Consider the following 15,760-nt stretch of genomic DNA (forward strand, 5'->3'; position numbering starts at 1 on the left):
TTCCGTCACGGTATTCCGGCTTCCTGTATTGCGCAAAATAACCCGCTTCTCCAGATGCCGTCATGTCCTCTGCGCTTTGTTCGCGTCAAAATAGCCCCGCGGCCCTCGTCTGCCAGGTCCCTCCGTCTTATCCTCGTTCGCCTTGTTGTCGCCTGCTCGTGTTGTCGTCTGCTGGTCTCCACCTGTGACACTCCGCGGGGCGCTGCCACCGCTGGGCTTCGCAATGCTTCTGGGAACGGGGCCACGCTAAGGACCTGGCAAACTTCAGGTGCGGGTCGCGGCGGGTTTAAAAATATGCGCACGGCCGTGCCACTGCTCCGGAGCCGTTGCCCCCGGGCCGCCCGCCACCTTAGCAGCAGACGATCGCACCTACCTTCGCAGACGATGCCGCGCTTTCGTTTCCGGTGGCGGAATTTCTCTGATTCTGGAAGCTCTTTTAGCCTGTTTATGAATTACCGACCGTCTATATCGGCAGATTCCCTCCAGCCCTGCCCGGTTGAATAAGGTTTCTTGGCTTAACAAGGTACGGAGTTAATATTTCTCACTGAAATGCAAGCGCATACGGGCCAACGTTTTCCTTTTGCAGTAGCGGCGTCGCCTTCAACGAAGCCTTGGCATCAACCAGCGGGTGGACTGCGTAAATTATGCACGTTCTTCCTCAAGTGGCCGCTCACTCCAAAAGCAAGAACTTCAACTCCTCTGTAATCATCACAGTCGCTTAAGATTTCTGAACAGTTTTAACTAGGCCTCAACCTCGAAGGAAGTAAGGTTCTCTCTTAAGTGCGGTGACCCTTGATTGCGTAAACACGGCGTTGCTTAAGCGTAGCGCTCCGTGCGGGTATCGTCTTTCACTGGTTTAAATGCGGCCAAGGCAATGCGGTTCATATGACCACGGCTTGCCGCTTTGCTCGACAGTTGTATATAGCTACAATTTTTTTTAAACCTTTCATAGAAACGCCAAGTAAGCTGCGAAGGTGGTGTACCGTAAGTTTTATTTTTCTTTTTTTAGGTTGTAGTCCACTTTGAATCGATTAAAACATGGATCTAGCGGGCCTCGTGCGTTCTTTTTTTTTAGGTTCCTTAAGCGAGGTCATTTTCATAGGCCCTTCCCAGTGAGGTAATACGGCGTAGCCGTTACTTTAAGATGATATCGTGGTTAGGTGACCGAACCTGGCAGGTATTATTATTGTTATTATTGCTGCTTGTAGATTGAGAGGACATCATATATTTTTCTACATTTTCAAGTGAAGGTGAAGAGCTGCGTGGGGCTTTTTGCGTTTGAATGTTTTACAGTGCGTCGCGCGCAGTATTTCGAACCCAAAGAAAAACGTAACCGTAGGGTGCATATGTATCTTTCTTCCGCCAAGGACAATTCCTAAGAGCGGTCTCTTAGGACTAAAATGCCTGAAAACACAGTGGTTCCCCAGTCTGGTTTATGATCTTTTGGACTGGATTTAGCAGTGAATTAAAAAGAGGTGCATGCCTTGCCATTCTTTGTTTTATTAGTTCGGCTATTTGGCTTTTATGATTGCATAAATTGGTCTGGTTTCGGCCGGTGTCGTCAGAAAGTTATTAATACTTGGAGCTTACATTGAATCTTTCACGTAAGTCAGGAGGTCTAAGAGTGAAATGGCCAGCAACAACGTGTCGATGGGTCTTTGCGGTACGTTAAGTTCAGACGATGTAAAGTAACGCGCGACCCTGAGCACACGCAGCCGGGATTTTAGCGCGCTTTCGGTTGTGGAGCATGGGGCTATCGATGTACACTGAACTAGCGCTCGAAGCTGGGCAAGTCGGCATGAATTCACGAAGAAAACCGCGCAAAGGACCCGACGAGTCTTTTACCGTCATTCGCGCTGTTTTCTTCATAAAGCTGTCGATGTGGTCGTAACGTATAGCGATACAGAGAACTCGGAGCTTGACGTTGCTTTGTAAATGCTTTTTTTCTCTCCCGATTACTTTTCGCTTACCGTAAGTACCCACGAATCAACGCACCCATGAACGAGTATTGCTAGAACGTACAGTTTTGGCTAAATGCATTGTTTCATATTTCCAGCCAAAGTGAGGGCCGTCCTGGCGACAATATGCTGGGAGAATTCTGTGCGAATCATTATTTCATCGACGCGTAGCCGGGCAGCGGAGCCACGGTTGGCGCCGTCGACAGGACGGCTTAACAGCGCATGCGCAACTCTTTCACGAACATGCTTTGTGTGCTTAAACACCTGTACTACACGGGGTCCATCTAACTTAATTAGTGTCGAGCGAGTGCGGACATAAGTAATACCCGGGTCACGAACCGACTCCATTTTAATTAGTATTCCAAACGCGGCGCGCACCGCGTCAACATTTCTTAGTACGGACGTCGGCATTTCGAAAGAAAGACTCATTGTCGTCGTGCGTCTGTTCGCGGCTGGAATTGCGTTACGGGAGGAGCGACACGCGCGGGGAACAACGGCTGCTCTCGTCGTCCTCTCTGTTCTCATACTCTTCATTAAACTCTGCCTCCTCTTTCTTCATTTCCGGCGCGGTCGCGTTGTGTCGCGTCCGCAACCGGTTTCGGGCGTGTCGACGTCGAGTCGCTTCGTACCGGGAAACTGTGACTAACTATTTGCAAGTGGGCCAATCGAGAATGCACGGCGCAGCGCCGTTACTGCAAGTTACGGCTGACTGGTCCTGTGGCAGTCGAAAAAAAACGGCGACACACTGGCGTCGATCACTCTTTCCCAGTTTTTATTTATTTTTTCTGGAGGAAACGTATCACCCTGCAATACTGTCTCCCTGCTTATACGTCGGCCGATGCGCCGTGTCACTCTCACTGTCGCTTTCGAAAATTGCGCTGGAAAGCGATAATTGCGTCTCCACGTTTCTCGGTATTCGCTAGCATTGTTAGCCTGCATGCAAACCGGCTCGTGACAGACGGTTTTTTTTCGCTTGGGGTACCTGTCAACTACTTTCGTGGGCTGTGTGTAACCAAAGCAAACTTTTCTTGCGAGAGTTTTCCGGTTGTGTCCTCGTTCCCTCGAAGCACGCGAATCGCGGCGCAGATTTAAGGCGATGAATGTACAGTCTTTGTCAAACGTTTCTGGGCCGTGTCAAGAATTTATGGGCCGCAGTGAATTCCGTTTGGAGACTTAGCTGTCGTTTAGGACTGAAATGTTTAATGACAAAAAACTGCAAGGAAGCCGCCTTGTTTGCCCACTCGCGTAAAATATTTCAGCTGCAAGTGAACGTTGAAACATTGTTTGCGCACTAGAGAACGTGACGGCGGAAGTTTGAACACAGGACAACCGCTAGTAATGTGTTGTTCTTCTGTCCTGTTATCTCGCGCGCTCAGTATTGATGTTTGTTTACCAATCGTAGCAAATTACTCCACATCGACGCTCTGAACGTTGAGTTATTTCTTCGATTTATTTGTGAACCGCACACTTTTGCTGTGGCCCAGAAACATTACCAGCTTGTCAGGGTGTCCGTGTGGGGATGACGATACGGGACGTCGGTTAATTTGGTACGCTGTAAGTGTAAGGGATGTGGCTTCTCGTCGCAACATGCTTCTTCCGGTTATAGCGTAATTATGCTTTCGTGAATGTCGGGATTATTTGCGTAAATTAATGAGTTGTAAGAGACACTGCTGATCAGTTGCCAATTAGAGGACTCTTGGTGAGCCGGCTGAAGACGGATAGGGCAGCACATGGATTCCAGGATGATGGTCCCACTTACACTGTCACACTCATTAAAATGTTTCTGCCTGCCGCAGTGCTGTAAAACAGCTGTAGGCGCAGAATCATGGCACCATGCGTCTTACGGGAGATTTAACCGAGCATGAAATTCTTATTTATTTACTTATTACATACTGCGGACCATTGAAGGTCCATGCAGGGTGGGTGGTTACATAGTATCAAAGCAGGAAATACAATGCGAACATGAATACAGTGAAACAAAACATGGTGTGCGCTGCAATTTGCACCGATAGTTAGTTTCCCCCAATCACTGGAACGACTTCAGGCGAACAGTGGCCGAACATTTCAAGTCTTTGGAAAATCCCTATCACCAGCCTTGCGTCACAAAGGGGCTTACAAGATCGGAGGCAACATTGCTGTACCGCATCCGAACGGGCTCAGCGAAGACCACAGCATGGCTGTTCAAGGTGGGCCTCGCGCGATCGCCTCTGTGTTCGTCATGTGCAGTGATAGGAGATGTACACCACTACGTAATGTGTTGCCCAGAGCATGATGTCGAGCGGACTGCAATGCTCTCAGCGATTCGAAAGCTGGAAGCCCCACACAGCACTCTGGACCACATCGTCTTTCCAAGGGGACATTGGATGCCGCGAAGAGACGTGTCACGCTTTCTCCTGAGCTTCCTTGAGGAGACGGAGCTGGCAAACTTGTGGTAAAAGGACACTACCTTTGGTTAATTAGGAGGAGCTTGGGCGGAGCAATTGCCGTCATATCCAGCCAGGCTAACGCCGCCTGATCCCACAACCACCACCACCACCACCACCACTACCAACAAACGTCACTCAGAAGGATACATAAGATCTGTAAGGGAATTCCATTCGGCTATTGTACGCGGGAAGAAAGAGAATTTAAATGTCTGTTCTAGCGAAATACGGTGTTAGGGAATGAGAGTAGTGATGGCGCGTTTCTCGAGTCACTAAAGGGGACAGATATAGTGCGACGTCAAGGGCCAGTTGGTTGTTAACAAGTTGAGCGAGAAAATCCAGGCGGAATGTTTTCCTTCGCATCTGAAGGGGTGGAATATTGTTAGTTGCCATAAGGTCAGAGGGAGAATCTAGTGGAGAGAATTTCGAGAAAATAAATCTAACGCCTTTCCTTTGAATCCGTTCAAGTTTTTTAGTGTTAGAAATGTTCCTAAACGCACGCCATGGATACAGGCGCTGATCAAACACAGTTTCCTTGGTCAGTCGTAGGCACGGGAGTGCCTAGATGTTTCCATTACGTACAACACACATAGCCGTGTTGTTCTCGCGTGCCCGTTAGTCGTAAAAGAAGGCGTGCGCACATCTTTCGCCTACTATTCGAGAGCGGAGTTTTACAAGCTCGTTCTCCGCGTGGGCGTACAATCGTGGGCAACCTGGTTACATGAGAGGCCCCGCACCGTTAGACACGCCCTGTCCCGTTGGCGTTCAAGCTCATCAACGTGGCCGTATACAGCGAGGGCCGAGTGTGTTCTACGGCGCGCTTTCAGGCGTCGCCGTCCTATCTGCGCAGACCTCGCGTATTTTCCCGATTTTACGAGCGGCGAACCGGCGGTGAGCATGGGCGTTTATTGTCGTCCCAGCCCTTCACGCGAAGAGGAAGTCTGGACGCTCGTCTGTGCCCTGAATGAAAGTTTGCCGGAACAAAAAAAAAAAAAAAAGCGCGGGAAAAAAAAAGTTCGAGCAAAAAAAAAAAAAAAGCGCGGGAAAAAAAAAAGCAAGTTCAAATCTCGCGCGCAAGGCCTCCTCATCAATACGCCACGCGCGCTTGCGCTGGCTGCGAGTGGGAGAAAGGGATAAGAGCTATGTGGATGCGTGGAAGACCTGCGCATTGCTGCGCCGTCATATGAGCTCCGGTTTTACGATCTTCGTGCGGTTTTAATGAGCCGCGGTCGTTAATAACGCTCGTAAAAGGGGGCGCAACGCAAAGATTGGTGTATAGACGCGCGGTCTGGAATGGGGGACCCGTCCGTCGGACGGTCTGCTTTTACTACATGGCCGGCGTTGTTGGCGATGACGTGACTTTCGTCACCGAGGTCGTTTTATCGGCGGTAGTTTATGTGCCGCGTTAATTGCGCTGCTGCTCGCTTTATTCCTTTTCATTCCGCGCTGTTGAGATGCGGGAGAGTGCGCCCATCTGCGAGCATGTTAACGGGTGCGCTTTCGGAAGCCTCGTCGGAGAGCGAGCGGTCTTGTGCCTTGTTATTTCTTTTTTCTTTTTAATTCTACTCCGTCGGTCTTTAGGTCTAGGTCAGTATTAGTCGTAAAAGGAAAACACCGATGCCCGCCTGTTGCGAGGTTGCGAATTCATTTATACCTGCGTCCTCGCAGTGTGTGCGTGCGTGCGTGTGTGTGTGTGTGTGTGTTTGGGGGAGGGGGCGTGCGCTATGTATATATGTATATATATATATATATATATATATATATATATATATATATATATATATATATATATATATATATATATATATATATATCGTATCGGAAATGGGAAACTCGGTGAATTAAGACAGAATAAGTGTCGGCAGTCAAGAAAACCTCGGACAGCAAAGGGGGGGAATTCGTTAGGTCATCGAAAGATCTGAAGAATTTTTTGAGTCAGAAACAGAGTCAGACCGGTATTCTGGAGGTCGTGGGATCGGAGCCCACCCACCCGGCGGGCATTTTTTCACCACTTTCTTTCTGACTCAAAAAATTCTTCATATCTTTAGATGACCTAACGCATTCCCCCCTTTGCTTTCCAAGGTTTTCTTGACTGCCAACACTTATTCTGTCTATATATATATATATATATATATATATATATATATATATATATATATATATATATATATATATATATATATATATATATATATATATATATATATATATATATATATATATATATATATATATATATATATATATATATATATATATATATATATATATATATAGGGAGTAGTAGAACTTTGAAGATGGTAGAGAACACAAGAGAAGAAAAACTTCGAACAAGGTAAAAGCACGATTGTGGCCTACGTTTCAGCAAAGAGAACTTGGGAAAGCAAGTTCTCTTTGCTGAAACGTAGGCCACAATCGTGCTTTTACTTTGTTCGAAGTTTTTCTTCTCTTGTATATATATATATATATATTTATATATATATATATATATATATATATATATATATATATACACACACACACACACACACACAGTCTAGTCCACTTATAGCAATAACCAAGTGCCTAGTAAATCCCATCGCTATAAACTATAATTGTTCTAAGCGGGTTACGAAATAAAGAGACGGAACAGAGCTCAAAACATTTTATTCGCATGCCAGCAAGGTCGTACTACTACTAATTTGCGGAAAAGAATCCACAGTCGGTCACCTTTGTTTGCCGCGTGTGAAACTAGCGCAAATCTTTTCTAACAGCATCTACAGGTGCTTCACCTAGCTGAGGTAAATGTCCTTGGCGGAAACAAAGTCCCCGAGGGACTGTGTCACGCATTGGGCCTCGTACGAAGACACTACCTGAGTAGACTGCGCAACCGCGTCTATAGAGTCGTCACTGTTGCACTTTTGGTGCACAATATACCCACACACATAGCGAATCAGAATGGGAAATAAGGGGCTCGCTGAATGAAGGCAGGAATAAGGGCATTTATTTCAGTGTTGCCAGCCTTGCAAAGCCCAAGGATGCGCGTCATCTGGTCAGCTGTTTCCGAACTGCCGGTGGGAGCTGTGTTTACCCGCTGTCTCCTTTTACTGCTACTTTGGCTAAGGACAGGGCGGGCCATCTGGGAGCTTTGGTGAGGCCTGTTGACGGGCCAAAACTGATGACCTTCTTCCTTCTTTTCTTCGTTACTTGTGCTCCATCCACTTGTTTGAGTTTGCGCTTTGCGCAGGTGGCATATGCGCTCTCGTTTCCCAATTTCGCCGAGCGCGCCTTCTCTAAGCTGTGTACCCTGGCTGGTTAGCGACGGCTGTAAAAACGGCACGTGCGAGAGTCCGGCGGCGCGAGTGTGTTAAAAATATACCCGGCTGTGGTGCTCCTTGCCCGTTACCTTCGAGTTTGGGAAGTTGTTGAGGGAGAAATCTCGTTGCGGGCGGTTATGGCAGTAAAACAACCTGCCCGTTTACTCGTGGGTGGGCATATTCAGGCAGTATATAGCACTGATGACGTCAGAGGTTAAATTCAGGGTGGAAAGTTAAAAAAAACTGCGCAAGTGATTAAACCGGCAACCTTTTGAACGCAGTTAAAGACCACAGTTAAAGACCTGGTTAAAGATCTTGCATTCCAGTGACTTAGGGAAATTCTACTATATTCTGGTGGCTGCGGCATCCCTTAGCATATTTATAGGAAGATTTCTTAAAATTATTGGCGCGTTTTTGTGGGAGAATTCATGTTCGGTATCAATTGGCAGTGCAGTCGCGTCTTCGCAGGGAAATTTACGGTAGCTGCTGTTCCTTGTACGATTTGATGTCTTCCTGAATTTTTTTTTATCGCTTAACTTTGAGGCCTGATTTGGAGCTCCCCAGGTCTGCGACAGACTCTACATCTCCAGAGCTTACCCAGTTCAATGTTTACGTTCTCTTTGAAAATAAAACTTAACTGGACCTTGGCGTATGTTCGACTGCAGAAGCTGCTTCCCACACGTTTCTACGCCGCACCGAAATGTAGCTCCTTCTGGGGCCTGTGCCTGCATACCTGTATTACACAAACCCGCGCCGGAGGGACAATCCAAAATAGATGCTACCTGTGCCTTGCCTTACATTAAACAATTTCGATCGATCACTCACTCACTCACTCACTCACTCACTCACTCACTCACTCAATCAATGACGCAATCAATCAATGACGCAATCAATCAATGACGCAATCAACCAATGACTCAATCAATCATTCAATCAATCGATGACTCAATCAATCGATGACTCAATCAATCAATCAATCAATCAATCAATTAATCAATCGATGACTCAATCACTCAATCAATCAATCAATCAATCGACTCAATCAATCAATCGACTCAATCAATCAATCAGTCAATCGACTCAATCAATCAATCAATCACTGAATCACTCAATCAATCATTCAATCATTCCATCATTCATTCAATCATTCATTCAATCATTCCATCATTCCTTCAATCATTCATTCATTCAATCATTCATTCATTCAACCAATCATTCAATCGATCAATCAATGTTATTTAAATAATTTGCGAGGACGCTTTGGTGAGGTATTGTGTGAGAGACGTTGTCTGTTACAACCACGGACTGATTGTCCTTGGCTTCCTTGCAATCGCTAGGTTCGGCAGAGTACGACTACAACGGGCCGCACAATTCGCCCATTCGGGATCTCATGTTGAAACCGAGTTCGGAGTTTTCGGGCCTAAGCTGACTTTTGGTGAACGGTGCGAGTTCATCTGCAGCGTGCCCTCGATGTGACAAAATCTGCATACTCCGAGGGATTTATCGGGAATACTGAGCCGAGAAACTTAGTCGCGATGTGCGAATCAGAACAGCGGCAGGAATTAGAAGTTTCTTCACGCAGTTTTTCTGAATAAGGGAGGTAAATAAATTTCGCATGAACGAATACGTCTATTTTAATTACAGAAACCTGGGAGTGTTTACCATAAAAAAGCGTTAGCGCAAGCACAGCGGGGTTCGTTCGCGACTGAAACGAACAATTTTCGCAACGATGCGTAAGCCACGTACTATAACGAAGCTTCGCACATCTACTTATGACTCTTTGAGGTCTTCTTTGTTACTGCGTTATGTATATGCATGACGCTTTGTTGTTGCATACGACGCTTTGTTAAACGGAAAGACAGAGTACGACATATTGCTTCGTGGTCACGGGCGCTTACCGCAGCTCGTGCTGTATAGTTCAAAATGCACCGGATGGGGTGACGCAGTCGGTAGTTGCGTTGTATGAGTATTCCATATATAGGCACTGCATAAGCAGTAAAACAACGCGGCGGTTACCGCTTGTCGGCGCTCCTACAATATGGTGTCACCGAGCCTATTCGATTGACCAGAGCGGGGCCGTTCGCGGGCAGTGCCCTTTGACTCCCTTCGTACAAGAAGCGACGTAGGAGTACGTAAGACAAACTAATACCGGACGGCGTACGCGTGGCCATCCGCGGATTGTCGTGGACCGATAAGCGAATATGGCCACTCGATATCGGTGCTGCCAACCTTAGAGGGGCGGGAAATCGGCAGCGTCATTTCGACAGGCATTCGTCGTATACTTTTTTTAAATAAGTGGTCCACAGGTATGCAATGGCATCGCGAGTTCGTGGTTTTCCGTGCCTGAAAACAGCATTAATGGTTGCCTTCTAGTACGATTCTAGTACGGAATGCTCGGATCGTTTGGGAGAACGTTTTTGATTTCGTTGTTGTAAACGAGAGAGAGAGAGAGAGAGAGAGAGAGAGAGAGAGAGAGAGAGAGAGAGAGAGAGAGAGAGAGAGAGAGAGAGATTGAACTACTTCGAGAAGTATGCAGAACAAAAGCACTGAATAAATGTTGAAGGATGCTGACAGCATTGTGAAATGCACAAACCAAAACTGGAGTACCCTGACACGAACCCAGTGATGTAAACATTGAGGGAACGACTACAACGCTGACAGCGTTGAGGATTGAGAGCAAGAGCGTCTGAAGCATTAAAAGAACGATTCCGGTATTGGTGGATTGGCTGGGGTGTAAGCTCGCTGCATCAGGTTCACGTGTGTAAGATAGACGGGAACATTACTTAAGAAGTTAGCTAAATAAGGTGCGTATCCATCTGTCAGTAGTATAATTACTATCAGCGCCTTATGTAGGTATGTAAGTATGTATGTATTTATTGTTCATTGGAATAGGGAGATCCACCAGCAGGCGTAAATTGTCTCGCCTAGGGGCGGACACCGGAACGCCTGTTGGTGTAGAGGAGGGCGGATATGGAAGAAAGAGTACATAGGAATAGCAGCATAGGGAAGAAGGTTGACATTATCATATATATAACACACACGGCAAGTTGACAAAGAAAAATATAAAACACAAAAGAAAAAAAAGAAAAAAGGAGTTTAGCATTGAGCAAATTGACGATACAGAGAAGCACTACAGATACAGACAAAACGTGAATGTACAGAAGACAATGTTTAACATACATGTAAGAGGGGGCACACACACACGCACGCACACATAGAAAAGCTGCATCAGCAGCAGCACTCCACTACAATCCGGACGAATGCGAATCACCAAGTGCTCTCTGCCCCGATGCTTATAAGCAATGAGGTGAAGCCACTTTGCCAAGAGAACGGCTGGGTTGCAAGTGAAGGCAGGAAGCAAAAAAGAAATTGGTGCAGCTTGCACACTAGTGGTGCATGTCTGAAGAAACGCAGAGTTGTCGCCCCATCTCTCCCTTCGTCGGAGACCAGGCTGTTGCACCTTTCGTGGATTTCCGAACTTGCCGCTGAAAGTTCTGCGTGACTGGCAGGCCCAGACCGTTTCGTCCGCAGGCCTTCACATCCCTCCCAAAGTGGACCGGGTTAGCACGCGCTAGAACCAGCCGCAACCGGCTTCGCGAACGCGGCGTCTGTGCTCCCTGCTTCAGGTGCGGACGCAAGTGAACTGTTATAGCTCCTCACGTGCCGCAAGCCCACGCGCAAGCTTGGACGGCACCGGGGGCTGCTCACGAGGCGCACGTTTTTTTTTTTTTTTTTTTTGCTAACGCATTTTGCGAACGCCACCGGACCAATCTCAAGCTTAAACAGCTCTGCCGTTAAAAAAAAAAGGCAGCTCTCGGATTCATAATTCGCGCCAAAATGGTCGTGCATAGCCCACTCTAATCCGAACAAGCGGAGCAAAGGGCGTCGAGCAAGGGGCGCCGTCACGGAAGATCCCGGCCGCGTTCGCCCACGGTAGAAGTTGTGGGGGCGGGCGGCCGTGCGCGGAGGCGCTATATTTGGTGCGTGCCGGCGGCGGCGTCTCGAGGTGGCCACTGGAGCGTTCAGAATAAAAGCACTCCGACCCTGCTGCCCCCTTCGTGCACTCCCAAACTGCCGGGGAAGAAGATACTTATAAACGGAGCGAGCGAACCGCGGTCTAAATGCTGCGCCCCGTATACGTCGGCAGCCTCAGAACCGGGGCAGATTTGCTGGAGAAGCCCCCGGGGAGAAGACATATCGTCTGGGGGCATCAGTCTCGCGGCTGTCTTCGCGGGAAGGGCATATATAGAAGCAGCTGCCGCATTACAAGGCGCTTGCCTTGCGAGTACTTGCTTTCTGCAGTGCAGCCGGTAACGGAGACGGAATTCTTAAAGCGAAAGCTTTGTGCAGCGAAGCTGGTAGCGTCTCGTTGGTCGGAAAATTTCGTGTCGTGAACGAAACACCAGGCTGGACCCAGCAGTTGTCGCCCAAGACGCCAAGCACATGCGTCAGGATAATCAGGCGTGCAGCGTAAAGCTCAGTGTTCCTGCAAAAAAAAAAAAACACACACAAAACAATTGTCGAAACCTCCTGATGGATGATGAGGCGCCGGTGAACAATGGGACGCTCCCATGTGTTTTGGTAAAGGTTAGGTTTGCAGCTGCTATCGAAAGGGTAGGGGAGCTGACGTCATTCGAGGGCCAGCGCATGCGTCAGGCTGGGAAGAACCCAGCAGTTCTCGCCCAAGACGCCGAGCGCGTGCGTCAGGACTCAGCATTTGCCGCCAGAGAAGCCGAGTGCGAGTGACGGGTTCGCTGAGACAACGAGGAATATTTCATACCCTCCTTTATCAGCATGTGTAGTGGTTTACAAAAGCTTCGCTGGACATCCTCTTTCGCAAGAGCGGGAAGGCGTCCATTTCTTTTTATTGGGACCGATGGAGTTCTGTTAAAAAAAAAAAAAAAAAACTAATGCATAGTAAATGATGGTAGAGGTTCGATGTTGATGATGATGATCTGCGTTGGTGCCTGATGGTGACGGCACTGACGACACGACGACGATGGTTGATGGAGGGTTTTTCAAAACTGTATATTTACACGGAGATACATATACAGAATATTTACAGACTGAAGATAGACAGAGTAAGAAATAAAATGGGGTTATAGGTCAGCTAAAACGTTGTGCACGCGGCACCCCCGTCAGCGACGAACCCTGACCTTAAAGCTACCCAAGTGGTGCGGTCCTCCCTAGCCTGACCTGGCTAGCCCGGCAATACGCCGGCCGTGCATAGCACATTAAACCTTGAGGATTCGACCCCGAGACCTCGTGTCTCGTGGTTTTAATGGGTTACTTAGGCCCCACCCCCGATACACCGGCCAATCGGTATCTCCTGGGCGCCTGATAGGTTGGATTAGTAAATCCGGGCCTAAACCACGGTGGGCAACGCCCCTCCGTAACCCTCAAACGCTGGTCACTCTCTCCCACCAGAAAAACAAGGAAGAGATCAAAAGTAAACCAAACAAAGACAACCACTCAAAAACCCGAGGAAACACGTGCATGCGCCCGGGGCACGCTTCCACGAACGCTGGTCTGCATCGCCTGTTCCCACGCATCTCGTCCGAGACCGGACAGCTACTCAAGCCAGCTGAAACCCATAAAAATCCGTCTTAGCGACCCGGCGCGTCCCCAAGATTCCCCGCCGTTGACAGGCGATGCCCCGTTAATTGGACCGTGGGCCAGAAACAGCGCGTAGGGACAAAAGGACACGGCGGCCGGCTCAGGCGTCGCCTCTAAAGCCCCGTCGCCTCTGCCGCGCCCATCCCGGGCCGCAACGCGCGCCCCCTCGCAAGCCTCCACTCGACGCGCGCACTGGCCAACAAAAGGAAAGCTATCGCCGTAAATCGGCCACTGTCGAACCACAGTTGACAGCTCCATGCTCCCCGTCTCCAGCCGCTCGACGGACCAAATGGTTTTACAACCCGCTAATGGAAACTGCGGTGGGGCCCGAGCCAGCGGCCGCCATGCCCCCGGGGTTCCATTTGAGTCGCCAGGCTACCAATGTTTTTCCACGGCTACACCACGCACTTCGGCCAAAACAACGCGACAGCGCAGCTGCGACCCCAGACAATGTGTCCTTCCGCGAACGGCATGACCCAGAGACCGCTTGCTCTTAACGAGCTGGCCGCCATAAAGTCATTCATTCCCACTTCCCGGGCCTGCCGCTCCCTCCGCGTTCGACACATTCCGCGTCGCTGGCACCTGGATCCCTTACATGCATATCCCCATAGACCGGTTGGTCGACCGAAAAGCTCTACAGAACTGTTCTAGATAAAACAATACAGGCTTCGATCATAAAGGAAGACTACAATAGTGTACCTTTACCTCATATACCACGTATCGGCATACCTTTACATCGTTGGTAGATGCATTTACTTAGTGCGCGAAAAATCGTCGCATGTGTTCGATTCGATTCGATGGTGGTTTATTTAACACAAAGAAACAACATACAATGGGTATATACAGGAGGAGATCCCGAAGTCAATGACTGCAGGGGGGCCTCCTATAAAACAAGCAACAACAATTAAAAGTTTTAACAAACAGTGGTTACAGTATTATGTTGAAACCGACAAAACAGATATTACAAAACTGAGATTGCACAACCAAAGTAAAAAAGCAAACAGAACATGTGATAAACGCAAACTAAATGAACTCAAATTAACTGAAGATGAGCACGTAAGCTATTGTCGAAAGAAAAAAATATTTGAAGCACTTTTTGTCAAGTGAGGCAAACAGTTCCATTCGTAAGCAGCAGAAAAATGAACAGCTTGTTTACCATAATTAGTTTAGCTTTAGGAAGTAAAACATTGTTATGAAGGGCAAAACGAGTGCAGCTCTGAAGTGGAAGCTAGTTAGCAGTGATAATTTCGATGGGAAGCCTACCGCTGAAGAATTTAAATACTATGGCGCAAAGAGAATACTTAACCAGATTAGAAACAGATATAATGGCACGAAGCAGCGCTAAAGAACTGCAACGGAAATTACTATGAGTAATAATCCGTATTTAATAATCAGTTCTTGGTTTGCGATTTAGGGCTTTGAAGGTTTGACGATAGATTGGACACACCGTTAGCGAATGTTGGACGCACTTTTAGCGGAGGTTTTGACGCACTTTTGACGCAGTTTTGTTGTGAGAAAGCTTTCGCGCTTCTCTACTTTCTGTACGAAGGGATGGTAAAGTTTCTTGTTCCATTTCATAGGTTTTGTTTATATTGAAGGTTTCATATTCTGCATGTCTTTCGTCATCGCGGGATTTTTTCTAGCAAAGGAACAACAAAATTCCCTCCATTACATTCCTCTATTGTGTCAGGTATTTCTACGTCAGACGCTCTTTTTATGGGGACGGGGGAAAGAAGTGGGGGTTGGGGGGGAGGGAGCCGTTGCGTGACTGCTACTTTTACTGCTGGAATGCTTCTGCCGAGTTTATGGGCCGAATGCTTGGCGGCGCACGCTTAAACAATCCGACGTCGTTGCCTGTTTCGCTGCAAACTACATCGATATTACTATGTATGTGGCGACTGCTTGGCTGGTGTAAATTTGACTGCCCGTAGTCCGTACAAGCTTCGAGCGTCTGATTCCTGCGCTCTTTAATTTTCAAGTGGGATATACCGTACGTTGCCGTTATCTTCGTGTTGTGGTTCCTGGCGTATCCGCTCGGAGGTTCTACGCCTGCGGAGTGTTAGGTTTGCGATGAGCGACGCGTGTGGGTTTCTGTGTCGTTGTCAAAATAGCAAAAACATTTACTTCAGTCTGATACAGTGGAAAGTGGTTTCTTAGTTGAAAACAGCACGTGCTGTAACGAACACTGCTATTGGGGGTTTTTCTCTGGGGAAGTTGGCTTTCCCTTAGTCTTAAGGTAACGACAGTGAAATGTACTTTACAGGATTCGACTAAATTGTTTGGACTCTCACTACGTTAGCAGTGCGGAGGCAGGGTGGCCTTCCGTTGGGAGCTGCCCTTTTAGAACAAAAACAAAACAACCCCTCGAAGGGCTGTTTTTTTTATTTTTGTGGAAGAGTTGGAGGTAGTTTCCGGCCGTTTCGGTATTTTTGACAGATTCAAGTTGCGCACAAAGGCAAACATAGAG

At 47.8% G+C, this 15,760-nt stretch overlaps 1 protein-coding gene across 3 annotated transcripts in view; it reads left to right on the top strand.

Annotated features, from left to right (window-relative positions):
- The window catches only part of Adamts-a (ADAM metallopeptidase with thrombospondin type 1 motif A), a 379,948-nt gene that overhangs the window by 232,611 nt on the left and 131,577 nt on the right, over positions 1–15,760 (top strand). The window lies entirely within an intron of this gene.

The sequence above is a fragment of the Haemaphysalis longicornis genome, unplaced genomic scaffold (genome assembly GCF_048455015.1).
Source record: "Haemaphysalis longicornis isolate Haplotype H1 unplaced genomic scaffold, Haemaphysalis longicornis Haplotype H1 scaffold_10, whole genome shotgun sequence".
Lineage (NCBI taxonomy): Eukaryota > Metazoa > Arthropoda > Arachnida > Ixodida > Ixodidae > Haemaphysalis > Haemaphysalis longicornis.